This window comes from Mobula hypostoma, chromosome 17 (genome assembly GCF_963921235.1).
Source record: "Mobula hypostoma chromosome 17, sMobHyp1.1, whole genome shotgun sequence".
NCBI lineage: Eukaryota > Metazoa > Chordata > Chondrichthyes > Myliobatiformes > Myliobatidae > Mobula > Mobula hypostoma.
Window position 1 is genome coordinate 31651543 of NC_086113.1, and position 13903 is coordinate 31665445.

Below are 13903 nucleotides of genomic sequence, written 5' to 3' on the forward strand. Positions count from 1 at the left end.
ACAAGAATCTATTCATAAGCAAAGACTGACAAAAAACTAATGTGCTAAAGAAGACAAATTGAGCAAAAAAAATTAACTAAATAATACTGAGCACGTGAATTGTGGAGTCCGTGTAAGTGAATCTGTTGGTCGTGGCATCAGCTCAGAGTTGAGGAGCCCATTTGTTGTCGGATAATAACTGCCTTGAACCTGGTGATATGGGACCTAAGGCTTCTGTACCTCCTTCCTGATGGTAGCAGTGAGAAGGTAGTGGGGGTGGTAGGAGTCCTTCATCGTGGATGCGGCTTTCTTGTGGTAGCACTCCTATAAATGTGCTCAATAGTGGGGGAGGCCTTTGCCTGTGATGGACTGGGCGTAATGCACCACTTTCTTTTCATGACTTTTCCATTTCTGGGCTTTGTTGTTTCCATACCATGCCATGATGCAATCAATCAGGATACTTTCTACTGTGCATCTATAGAAGTTTGCAAAGGTTCAGGTGACATGTCAAGTCTACACAACTTGCTAAGAAAGTAAAGATGTTCTTGAGCCTCCTTTGTTTTAGCTAAACCCCTAGAACCACCTTAGCCATTTATTTTAGCCATATACATTTTCAGGCAATTAAAACTTCTTGAGGTGACCATTGAATATCATTTTTTTATAATTAAAGTGTACTTATGTATTCACCTTGGTAATGCTAAAATAGCTGACTGTACCTTTAAGAGAAATCAGTGATGTCATTTTGCATGGGTGGAGTAGAACGAAGAGTTGCAATGTTCTAGAAAGGACGATGTTCGAATGGTTTTCCCAGGTTTGGTGAGGAAAGGTGAATAATATTTGATAACATCCACGTAAATTCATTTATACTTGTTTATAAATCTAGAATATCAGAAATTTGACATGTTTTACATGTGAATGCTTTAGATTTTCGTGAGTAAATTGGTTGACGCTGGAATAGCGTAATTGAAAAGTTCCTTAATTGGCCTATTAGGTTAGTCTTTTTAGTAATTCAACTACAAGGCAATATGTTGTGAAAGTTTATTTGTCTTTCTTTATTATTTCATGACTGAATGTGAATGTAACAGAGTAATGTGAATGTGTTAATCTCTGTTCACATAGCGTGAAGCAAGGAAAACTCGTTTCAGGGTGTAGCCTATGTGTTTGGAAGTTAAGCACGCGTGTGCCAAATGTGAGTATATCTCTTAGTTAAGATGAGATGTATTTATTCATATTTTCAATGTTGTGTATAAGGATCAGGGTTGGTGGGATTCTAAGATTGTTGTATTGTTTTTTTTCAGAAGTGTCACTACTACACTGGTTTTGTATATTTTGCTTTTGTTATTTTCATACTGCATATGTAACAAGGGTGTGGTCCGAAGTTAAACTGAGATGGTAATAGCGGGAACTGATTTTATAAATTTATTTTTTCGTTTTTAATTTGATACCCTCTCTCTGCAATAAAACATCTAAAACAGATAAAGGAATTTAAGACCCGAAAAAGCATTCGTTATCCTGCATGTGTATTTTTCCCCAGGCTACAAGAAGTCAAAGAAAACCATTTGTGATTATATCCCAGTTCATGCTTAATACTTGTGTTTTTTTTTTGCTCTCTTTTATTCCTCTAAACTGGATCATGTAGAGCACAGAGTAAAGTAACACAGTAAAATTTTGTTACAGTTAATAAACCCAAACCCAACTTTTTCATTGGAAAAGAAGTTTGTTATAAGATTGACACAAGGATTCAGCTGAAAGCTATGGTTCTTGGAACAGGAGACAGAATATCATATAAGGTGTCCTGCCAAGATTGTGTGTACATTCCTGGCTCAGGCCAACAGAGGTAAGAGAAGCTTCATCCAGCAGACACCAAGGGAGCATGTTAACATTTTCTACCATTAAAACATTTATGGACATAAATTGCCCAAAAGGTATAATATTGTCATAGCTTTTCTGTGGAGAAACTCACAGGTTGAGTAAATGAAGCTTGAAGCTACAAAACAATAAAAAGACAAAACTGAAGAGTTTGTATCAAAATGCATGTGGTACTGAAAATACATTTTCAGGTGGTGGGGTTGAGATACATCTCTACCAGAGGATTAAGGTGCTCCTTCCCTCTGCTAGACTGTAAGTCATCGCTGGGCAAGTGTAGCACCTGCTTATCCCCTGATCAAGGCCACATGAAGCCATGAGAATAAGTGTTGGATAGTCATATGAGCAGCTGGTGCATAGTACAAGTCCTAGTTATGCGACCACTGACACCAGAAGATAATCTCTAAAGAGTTTTGATAATGGCTGGGGTCAACTTTCTGGTAAGGAAACTGTAAAGACATTGCCCAGAAGAGGGTACTGGCAAACCAGTTCTGAAGAAAAATTTGTAAAGAGCAATTAAGGGCATGGGACCATGATCACATACGTCATACAACATGACACCTAATGATAATGATTGAAAACAAAACAACTGGACTAAAAGCACATGTAGAAGTATAATCGGATAATTATTACACAGAGATAGCAGTAGGATTACAAAACCAGGTCTTAAATTTTGAAACTGATTTAACATATTGGAAGGAAACAAAGTTGGGGGAAAGGTGAAATTGCTCTTTTTAATTAGTGATGACATTATTAAGGAATAGCCCAAGTTCAGGAAAGATTTGAAACCATAAGGGCAAAGCTTTATCTGTAGGAGTGATGCACTTTCCTTCTAATTGTAACCTTATGATAGGGCAGAGAAAAAAGAAAGAAATAATAGCTGCTTGTCAGAAAGGTACACAAACAACCATGGATAATTTTAATCTATACCTGTGCATGAACTGGAAAAGTCAGAAGGGAAAGACAGTCTAGGTGAGGAGATCATAGAATGTTTTCGGGATAGTTAGAATAGCACATTGTGGAGTATTGAGAAATGTTTAATAAATGACAATATGAAATCGTCCTTAATAGCAGAGATTGAAATACAATTACATAGGGCTCGAAGGAGAAAAAAATGGGCCAAAAATGATATTTTAAACTTAAATAAGGGGAATTATGAGAGAAAGAAGGCATAGAACCAGTGAATTGGAAAATTAGGTTAAGGGATCTGTCAATCTACAAGCAGTGCAAACGTTTCAGGAAATTTTTCAGAACACAGCAAAGATACTATACATTTGATTTTTTTTGCATTGCAAGGGATGGACCCATCTCTGTGATTATCTTTAAAGAAGTTAAAAGTAGTATCAATAGGACATGGAATGGTACAGCACAGGAACATGCTCTTTGACCCTCCATATTTGTACTAACCATGAGGCAAATCTAAACTAATCTTATCTGCCTACATATGGTCCATATCACTCGATTCTCTGCCTAGTCACATGTTGCTATCATATCTGCTTTTACTACCTCCTCTGTCAATATTTTCTAGGCTCCTACCACTCTGTGTATAAACCAAAAACTTGACTCATAAATCTCTTTTACGCTTGCCTTCCCTAACCTTAAACATGTGTGCTTCAGTAATTTTGTGCAGGGTCTTTGACATTCTAACCCTGGAATAGGAATCTGACCTATCTGTACCTGTCATAATTTTATAGTCTGTGCCTCATCTTCCAATACTCCGCAGAAAGCAATTAAACTTTGTTGCAATGCTCATTATAGCTAATACATTCTAACTGATGTAATATCCTGGTGAATCTCTTCTGAACTCTCTTCAAAGCCACCTCAACCTTCCTCAACTGTAAGGACCAGAACTGCACATAGTATTTCTCATATGGGCAACTGCACACAGTGATTCTTCACTCTCTAATCAGTTTCATGTACAGCAGCAGAATGATCTTCATACTTTGATAATGAATGCCCCAAATGATAAAGGCACTCACCCTATCCAATTGTGTTGCTGCTATCAGGGTGCTACAGGTGTGCATCCCGAGACCCCTCTGTTTATCACTGCTCCAAAGGGACATGCTATTTACTTTCCTCTTGCATTTGACCTCCCAAAATGCATGACCTTGTACTTATTGAGGTTAAACTCCATCAGCTATTTCTCCACCCAAGCTTTCAGCTGACTTATATCTTGCCCTATCCTTTGACAACCTTCTTGCTATACGCTACAGCACCAATTTTTATGTCATCTGCAAACGTACTCATCATAACACTGACACTTTCATTCAGATCATTAGGATATATTGCAAACATCAGATAACCCAGCACCGCTATTTGCAGAATACTGGAGGTCTCAGTCCACACCTCTACTAGTTCCCTTTGCCTTTTATGACAAAATTAATTTTCAGTTCAATTTACCAAGTCACGGTGGATCTCATGTATCTTAATCTTCTGGGCCAGCCTGGCCGAAAATAACCTTATCAAATACTTAAGTCCTTGTAGAAATCATCTACTGCCCTATCCTCATCAATCGTCTTCTTCACATCCTCAGAAAATCCATTAAATTTGTGAGACCGGACTTTAACCTCAAAAAAACCTGGATGACTGTCCCTTTCATGTCTTTCCAAATGCGAGTAAATCCTTTCCCTATCAATCTTCTCCACTGACATAAGGCTCACTAGCCTACAATTTCATGGTTTGTCCCCGCTGTCCTTCTTAAACTAAATTCAAAGTTCAAAATAAATTTATTTTGAAAATAGGTACTGTATATGTCAACAAATACTACCCTGAGATGTATTTTCTTGTAGGCATTCGCAGTAGAACAAAGAAAGACTATACACAAAGACTGACAAGCAACCAATGTGCAAAAAAGTCAAACTATGCAAATGCAAAAAAAATAATAATATATAAATAAATAATACTGAGCACATGAGTTGCAGAGTTCTTGAAGTGAGTCCATAGGTTATGTTCAGTGATCAGTTGGGTGTTGTGGTGAGTGAAATTGTCCACAGTAGTTCAGGAGCCTCAAGATTGAAAGATACTAACTGTTCCTGAAGCTGATGGTGTGGGATCTAAGGCTCCTGTACCCCCTTCCTCATAGTTGCATTGAGCAGAGCATAGCCTGGGTAGTAGAGGGTTGATGGACGCTCCTTTCTTGTAGTCGTGCTTTTTGTAGATGTGCTCATTGGTGGAGAGAGCTTTTCCTGGGATGGACTGCCACTACTTTCTCTAGGCATAATAAAGAAACAACTTTGGCTCTTCATTGGTCTTCTGTCACCTCACCTAAAGTAAAGAAGATAAGAAGATGCCATGTCAAGGCCTCAGCAAACCCTTCCCTTATTTCGCTCAATATCAATGATCAATCCCACCAGGCCCTGGGCACCGACTTACCTTAATATTGATAAGTTCACATATTCTTATGGATGCTGACTTCGAAAGTAAATATTTACAACCTTAGCTTAAATAACCAAAACAATAATACCTAATTTCAGAAAACCTTTTCTATTTGCAGGGATCATTAATGCACATCAAAGAAGCCATTAAAATATCTGTATTTCATTGGAAGAGAAAATCAAAACACTCTTTTTTCATTGGGTAAGTTAACTTTGATAGGCCAACATTCATTATCCCTCTTTTTTTTCTTGAATTGATTGTTTTACGAGTTTTCAGAGGCAGCTATGTTACGTACATATTAATGAGTTTCAAACTACATTGTAGTGTCTGTAGCCTTGATTCTGTTGCTGCTTGTTAAAGGTAGTAACAAGGACTGAACAACTAACAGAAGCACTTTTATCAATGATATGCAATGCCAAACTGATCAGTGTATCAAAAGTCATACTAATAATATATATGGTTCCTAAAATTAAATTACATTGATTCATCTATAAAATAGCCAAGCCAGCATTTACCAATATAAATACTAGATTACACTATCTGTAAAAGTATTCAATTAACTAATGATTTAATTATTAATTATTTATACTAATATTTCTTTTCCTGAGGCAGCCCTTTGGAATCAAGGATGATTCGATTCCACTCAGGCTTTTTGAGCTCTAAAGTGCCTGATGAAGTCAATGTGGAAACCATAGAATCTCCTACAGAGTTGGGTAATTCATGAGGTGGTGCTAAACTTCTGTGCTTATGCAGAGCTTCTGTGTGTTCCTAATGCATAAATGTGAGGTTCTCAATAACTCTCCAAAAAATTCATTTCTACTTCCAATGGATGTTGGTGAAAGAATTTAAGGAATCAGCGGGGAATTGTTGTATTTCTCCATGCTATTTTTAAGCACATCCTTGAATCTATTCCTCTGTCTGCCTATCTTCCTGCAAATGTGCTTGGAATAAAATGGTTGCTTTGTGCATCAGTCAGGCAAGTGAATGCTGTGGTCTGCCCAATAGTAGCTAAATGAATGTAACTAGGGCCTCAATGTTGGGGATAGAGGCCTGGGAAAAGAGAACACATTAGTTAACATATCCTTCCAGTGAATTCAAACAATCGGTAGTCATTTTGATTGCTTTGAAGTCCCTTGTCTAAGTAGTTCAGCTCTCAGAAACACATTGGAGGGCAGCACAGTGGGCAAGTGTTTTGTACCAGATCTTATTTTTTGTTTCCTACTGACCTTTTTGAAATAAAGCATCGTCATTGACTTCATCTTCAGGATAGTTTCTCAGGCCCAAAATTTGGCTCTAACTGTTCTCTGCCTCCTGTCACACTCTGCTTGCAGTATACTGAGCTGACTTCAATATGTGAATTGTGAGTCATGAGATGTTGAAAACTCCTGAATCACCTCCATACCACAATACAATCTACCCTCAACTCAAGTTGAGTTTAAATCAGCTGATTCAGTACTCTGTAAGTATCAAGTAAGTTAAATAACATGGTTGCAGATAAGACTGAGCCTTAGGAAAGGCTCACATGGGACAGAAGAAATTGCAATTACAGATTTACAAGATTTCAATTTTTGTTGCAAAAGGCTCGACTTATGGCAATGAATGGATAATGAAATTGAACACTAATGGGATCCAAAATATCTGCATAATGATTGCATCATAAATATGCAATGAATGAAGCAAAACTGGCAGCAATTTCAAACGAGATAGCAGATTTCTCCAGTAGTACTGTGGAGATCAAATTTTAACTGGTTGCATCTCCACCTCGAATGGAGGTGCTTCTGCACAGGATCAGAAAAAGCTGCAATGGGCTGCAAACTCAGCTTCATGAGCAAGAGACTCCCCACCACTGAGAACATCTTCAAAAACTGATACCTCAGAAAGGCAGATTCCGTCATTAAGATCCCTCACTACCCAGGACATGACCTCTTCTTAATACTACCATCAGAGAGGAGATACAAAAGCCTGAAGACACACACTCAATGCTTTAGGAGCAGCTTCTTCCCCTCCACCACCAGATTTCTGAATGAACAAAGAATCTATAAACACTATGTCACTATCTTTGCTCTCTCTTTGCACTGCTTATTTAATTTAATTTCATAATTCTATATGCATACCTTACTGTAACATATAGTAGTTTTATGTATCACACTGTACAGCTGTCCCAAAACAATAAATGTCACAATATATGTCAATGGTTTAGGACAGTGGTGAATATTGGTAGCTCAGGTTAAGGCATCTGACGTTTGCCAAGTTTGCCAATTAGCTTGCAGACGTTTTATCACCAGTCGAGGGGATGTCCTCACCCTGTGGCTGTTAGTGATTCTCTCTGGGACAGGCCCCCGTTTGTTTGCTTTGGTCCTGACTGGCTACTCCTTCAGTTCACCTTTGAATTTTACTGGCTCACGTTTCTTTGGGGCTCGTAGATGACGTCTATTTCGATATGTTTGTTTACAGAGTTATAAGAAGAGAGCCACACTTCTAGAAATTCTCATGTCTGCTTTCTGTTTGCCCGTGCCAGAACCTCTGCGGTGTCCTATTTAAAGCAGTGCCCTTCTCTGTCTTCATGTACTGAGATTAGCGACAATGAATGATGTCTCCATACCACCAGTTTGTGTTCCCGTAAATGAGTTCAGAGTTTACGTCGTGTCTGGCAGACCTAGTTCTTGTTACAGTCTCCACAGGTGATCCTATATACCACATTGCTTTTGTCAGTTGTCTTTACTGGTATTCTGCTTTTTGATTCAAGCTTCCTTACTATGCCAGTTGTATTAAACTGGATTCTGATTCTGAAAGATCATGGAGTGAATGAGAATTGATAACTTTTGAAATCTGATTATTGCAGCAGGAAAAATAAAAAAGTTAACAAGGGGAGAAATTACATAATTTTTCACCCATTTCTTAGAATAAGATGATGAAGATTGTTATCAAAATTGGGATGCCTTCCTTCACAGTTAATCTATGTCTTAAATCAGGGGAAGAGGATGGGGAGGAACCATTTAGCACTGAAAGGTAGGCTGTGTTATTATATGCCGGGAAATACAGCAAACAGCAAGATTTAGCAAAATGATGATACAGTACATTTTTAGGGCATTAACTGAGGGAAAAATGTTGGCTAATGCACCTGCAAGTTAATCAGAATCTAGAAATGCTAGCAATTTTATCCTCTCTGTGATTCCCAAAGGATGCATAAAATCTCAGAGCAAATTGATGTTGAAGCAGTGATGCCTTCAACAACTGCCTTCCTTGGATAATGGGCTCAAAGTCTGTTCAGTCACCCTGCCAGCAAAGTAGCTCCATGATACATTTTCAGAGTTGTCTGCTTGGTTTTATACTAACCTCTTCTCCCCACTGCACCTGATGTGAAATTTCCAGCTATGGACCATTTCCAGTCCCATCCCTGCGATTGCAAGGATTTTCAGCAGATATACATCCCAGAGTTTCAGCTCCAGCACAACCAAAGCATAATCATGTCCGGCCTATTACGTTTTCTATTAAAACTGGGGCATCATTTAGTTTTAGAGATCATTAGCGATGGAAATCTGTCAGTAAGAGGAGTTTCAGAATAAGTGATTAGCTGAGATGAGGAGAAAGTTCACTTAAATGGTAGTAAATCTTTGAAATTTCCACTCAGATGACAGCATGACAATCAATCGACTTCTGGATAGTAAAAGAATCAGTGGATATTTGGTATAGTCCTTTATTCATTCAAGGGATATGGGATTCACAGGCTGAATCAGCATTTGATTGCCCATCTCCATTGCCCTTGAGAAGGAGATAGTGCTGTCTTCTTGAAGCTTCTTGAATTATGGATATGCCCACAATACAGAGGGAGAGATCCAGGTTCCTGACAGAGCAGTGGTGAAGCAACAGCAATATGCTCACAAGTCACGATTGTCTGTGACTTGCAGAGCAACTTCCACTGGTGGTCTTCCCCTGCTGGTAGAGGTCATGGGTTTGGGAAATATAGGTAAAGGTAAAATGGTGACAAGGGTGATCAATCATGAACTTTGCCAAACTTCCCTATGTGCACAGTTTAAAGTATCCTAACTTGTTGCCTTGCTGCCCGGTATGGAAATACAGGTGCTCAGGAATAAATAGGCCCAGTCCATCACAGGCAAAGACTTCCTCACAACTGAGAACACTTTCATTGACTGCAGCCACAAGAATGCAGCATCCATCTTCAAAGACCCCCACTAACCAGGCCAGCCCCACTTCTCACTACTACAATCAAGCAGGAGGTACAGAAGTCTTAGGTACCACAGCATCAGGTTCCGGAACGGTTATTACCCTACAACCATCAGATTCATAATCCAGCGTGGATAAGTTCATTCACCATTCCTCTGAACTGATTCTACAAACAACAGCCTCACGTTCAAGGACTCTTTACAACTCATGTTCTCAGTATTATTTTTATTTGTAGTTTGTCTTCTTTTGCATATTGGTTTTTGTCAATCTTTGTTTCTGTACAGTTTGTCATAAAATTCTATTGTACTTAGTTTTTTTCCTGTGAATGGATGCAAGAAAATGAATCTTAGGTGGTATATGGTATCTTGATAATAAATTTACTTTGCACTTTGAACTTAAGAAATATGTTCATTTTGTAATTATTTTATTGGATATTTTAATATCTGTCATTTATATCAAATTACAAATTAAACTGTCGCAAATATTGCTCGATAATACTGAATAGTTATTAACTAAATGTTTGTTCTGTAGTGCTAGACCATTCACCTTGGGCATCTAAGAATGATATAAATCTAAATGTATACTACTGCTTTGCTTGATTGATCAAGGTGAAATGTGCCATGAAGTGTTAACAATGTGAATTTTCTTGAAGCTGGTAGATCAGTCCAGTGCAGTAATCCTTTGGGAAGACAGTGATTTGTTAATGTCTTGTGGAATAATTCATAGCAAACCAAGGTTTACCAGAGTCAGTGCTGAGCAAACTTCTGAGAGAAGCAGTTGAGGCTTCTTCACTAAATATACTTAAGATACAGTTAGATAGATTTTTACATAGTAGGGGAATTAAGGGTAATGGGGAAAAGGCAGGGAGATGGAGCTGAGTTTACGGACAGATCAGCCATGATCTTATTGAATGGCAGGGCAGGCTCGATGGGCGTGATGGCCTACTCCTGCTCCTATTTCTTATGTTCTTATGTTCTTATAACTTGCATTTGTATTCGTTCCATTTGTCAATCATCACAGCTTTATGCTGGAATGAATACTAAAGTTCAAAGTTGAAAATAAATTTACTAGCAAAGAATGTGTATGTTATATTTACCTCCCTGGGATTCACTTTCTTACAGGCATTTGCAGTAGAACAATGAAATACAATGGAATCAATAAAATACAACAATTCATATTGGGTCATATGTACAAATACATGAATTGCATATGTCATCACGCTACCCGCTACCACATGATATGTGTGTGCCTTGCTTAAATAAACACAAAGTTAGACCCGCATTCCCAGACTCACGTATTTCTTTGAATTAGTTCAATGTTTTAAAGTTATAAAACACAACAGTGGTGACAAGATATTTTTAAAACAAACCTGAGACGGCCTGGGAAGCACAGCAAAATGTTTGAACTAAAAAAGCAATATATGACATATTCTTTGGAACGGAGGACATAATCAAGTTTTTTAAACGGTCAGAAAATGAAAAAATTCACAAGTTCATAAAGAGTGATCATAATAATCATAAGGAAAAGAGCAAAAATGGCTGGCTTCATCAGAAATATTGGTGTATTTGATTCCATAAGCTATAACTGGCTCATGCATACTGAGCTAATTGAAAAGTATTTTGAAGCAAATGTAATAGCCAATGAGAAACAAATACCAATTTTGCTGAGTGCATAGGGATTAAAGGCATACCATTTGCTTCAACATTTAACTGTTCCAACTAAATCATCTGAAATGAGCTTTGCTGACATTGTGAAAGTGAAGCAAGAAAACTTGGAACAAAAGCCGTTGTTGATTGCGGATGCTTTAAGTTTTGACATAACGTGGCTGAATTGAAGAGATTGTCTGAGTGCTATCAGTTCAGTAATGGGCTTAACAATGCACTGAGGGATCATCTGGCTTGTGGAATCTTCCAAGAAAGCCCTCAGATCGGATGCTAACTGAATTTAGAAGAGCAGTTAAAATCACTGTTTCAAAGGAAACCACAAACAGAGATGCAACTAAATTGCAGTCAAGAATGAAGGTGAGCGTGAACAAAATTGCAATGTCTAAACAGGAACAGGCCTGCGTGAGCAAATTGTGTTACTTTTGTGGCCACGGCTCACATCCAGCAAACAAATTCAGATTAAAAGTTGAAACCTGCAGAAGTTTCTGCAAGGTGAAAAAGTGAAAATGCAACAGAGTAGGTCACATACAAAAAGCATGTCAGGCAGTCAAAAATAAATGGATGGCACAGAGAAGAGAAAGAAATAAAAAGTTAAGTTGCAGTTTCAAAAAGAGCTCTAATCTGCATGCTGTTAAAAATATGGTAATGCTAAGCATGACACAGGAATGTGTACTCTGAAGATTAACAATGTAAAAGCAAAACAATAGACAAGCAATTTGGCTTACACCAGAGGTGAATGGTAAATTAAGTAAAATGGAATTGGACACTGGCTCAACTATTTCAGTCATTCGACAAAATGAGATTGAGCAGCATTTCAAAGATACTAAACAGAAGCCTGCAGATATCCAACTAAGAACTTATCCTGTAGAAAAGATAACTCCTGTGGGAATGACATTTGTAACAGTGAACTACAAGCCACAGTGACCTTGTATATGGTAAAAACAAAAAGAAAAACAAAAAGAGACAACATTTTGGGGCATGATTTGGCTGAGACAGCTACAACTCAGTTGGAGTTCCATCCAACCATTTGCATGCCACTTTCCCACAATAAAGTTATCTGAAAGCAAATTAAGAAAGGCACTGGATGATGCCCCAGCAGCGTTCAAGGATGGCATTGGAAATCACAAACATATCAAAGGTAATATAGTACTAAATGAAAATGCCACACCCAAGTTTTGCAAAGCCTCATATGGTTCCTTATACCATCTGTGATAAAGTAGCCACTGAGCTAGATCACATGGAAGGTGAGGGAATTCCTTCCAAGGTTGAGTGGAGTTCATGGACAATGACAATGGTCCCAGTAGCCAAGAAGAATTGATCTCTCAGGATCTGTGGTGATCTTGAGGTTACCATCAATCCAGTGCTGAAAGTAGTTCAATACACTCTGCTCAGGATAGAGGATATGTTTGCAAAACTTTCTGGAGGAAAACACTTCACCAAAGTGGATTTAGCTGAGTCCTACCTACAGATGGGGATGGAAGAAGAGTCCGAAGTGTTTCTCACCATAAACACTCACAATGGGCTTTATTGCTATAGTAGGCTTATTTTTTGGAGTAACATCTGCATCTACAATCTCACAGAACAATATGGATCTGGTGCTGCAAGGCAACCCAGGCATTAGGATTTGACCCATAGCTTAGTAAGTAAGTATACTCACTTTGCCCTGTTTTCTGTCCTTGCTTGTATGAAGGTGGTTTACCTATTTATGCAAGTACTTCTCTGACAATAGATATGCAACAGCCTAATGTAACATTGTATGGAAATACAAGATAACACTGATGCAGACATGTTTTATACATTTAACAAGGTGCTTTATTAATGCAACAGAGTTAGTCAGTTTTTCAATATTCGTCGTCAGCTGGGTCATACTGTCCGTGAACTCCCTGTCGGTTGCCTCCATACGCTCCAGTATTTGTTTTTTTCAGTTTTAAGTCCTCCTGTGCGAGAGCCAAGAGCAATTCCTTTTAAGTTTTTCTACTCTGTAACTGGACAAACGCGCACCAAGTATACCGTTTCCTCTTCGCTTGTTTTCTGTGTGTCCTGCGCATGCCCAGTAGAGGAGTTTCGCCCAAATATCCGTGTTAGTGTGGACAGAGAGATTTAGAAAAACGCTTAGTGTGTACGCCTGTCGTTTTTACTCGAAACCGGCGTTGTGTGGACATAGCCTCAGACACTGTACTCATACATTATGATCCAAATCTTCCAGTGAAGCTCTTCTGTGACACCTCGCCTTATGGTGTAGGTGCAGTCATGTCACATGTAACAAATGATGGAAGTGAATGTCCCATAGCCTTTGCATCACATTCACTTACCACTGCAGAGAAAAATTATGGTTTGGTGTGTTAAAATATTTTATCCAGTACATGAACGAGAAGGAGGTTATCCTTGTTACTGATCATCAACCACTAGTGTCCATTTTCAATCCACTAGCAGTAGCAGCGATGGGCTCTGTTTGTGGAGGACTCAATTGTAAGATTCAATTCAAGAGGATTACTAATCATAGAAAATGCTGATGGATTGTCCTGTTTATCCTTGGAATAGGAAATAGTGTGAAAATTTATGAAAAAAGATAATCCTCGACGTATTCTCCCTAAGGCAAATTGAACGTTTCCCTATCATGGTAGAGATGATCTGAAAGGAAACCAGAAAAGACCCCACACTCTCAGTTCTACGTGACCACCCAAAATGGTTGAAGTGTGCAGCAGAAACTCCAGTTCTCCCATCTCTACAAGAGCCGAGATGCCCTTGACGGAGGTTTGAGTGTTGTTGTACCATCCAAGCTGACAGCTAAAGTGTTAGAGGAGCTACAGTACATGTCAGTTATCTAGGCAGAA

General features: G+C 38.5%; 1 long non-coding RNA gene across 1 annotated transcript; it reads left to right on the forward strand.

Moving 5' to 3' along the window:
• The first annotated feature begins 771 nt into the window (after window positions 1–771).
• Window positions 772–10673, forward strand: LOC134357710 (uncharacterized). Its single transcript, XR_010020711.1, has 4 exons — window positions 772–805; window positions 1099–1168; window positions 5339–5421; window positions 9301–10673. It is a non-coding gene; the product is annotated as an uncharacterized LOC134357710 (long non-coding RNA).
• Window positions 10674–13903: the final 3230 nt, after the last annotated feature.